Here is a 347-nt window from a genome sequence, read left to right on the forward strand (position 1 = left end):
TGCGAACGCAAGAATTATGTAATGTTTTGGTTCAAAAGTACATTTTTCATCAATTCTGTTAGCCTAACGATGGCTTACACTGCAAAAACTGTCCATCTAACCAAGCTTTAAAATCTTATATCAGCCAAAAAGTCTTTTTGATCTTGTTTTGAAACTGGTTTACTAAACAAGAACTGATTGTGTAAGAATAATAATCTTGTTTTCAGAAGATTATTTGTCTTGTTCGTCTGAAAATTTGACTCAAATTAAGTGAAAACTTTCTGCCAGTGGAGTAAGAAAATTTTACTTGGTAAGATTCTTGAAATATTTGATTTGACTCAATTTTGTCTTATTTTTAAGAATCATAC

This window comes from Austrofundulus limnaeus, unplaced genomic scaffold (genome assembly GCF_001266775.1).
Source record: "Austrofundulus limnaeus strain Quisiro unplaced genomic scaffold, Austrofundulus_limnaeus-1.0 Scaffold98, whole genome shotgun sequence".
Classification (NCBI taxonomy): Eukaryota; Metazoa; Chordata; class Actinopteri; order Cyprinodontiformes; family Rivulidae; genus Austrofundulus; species Austrofundulus limnaeus.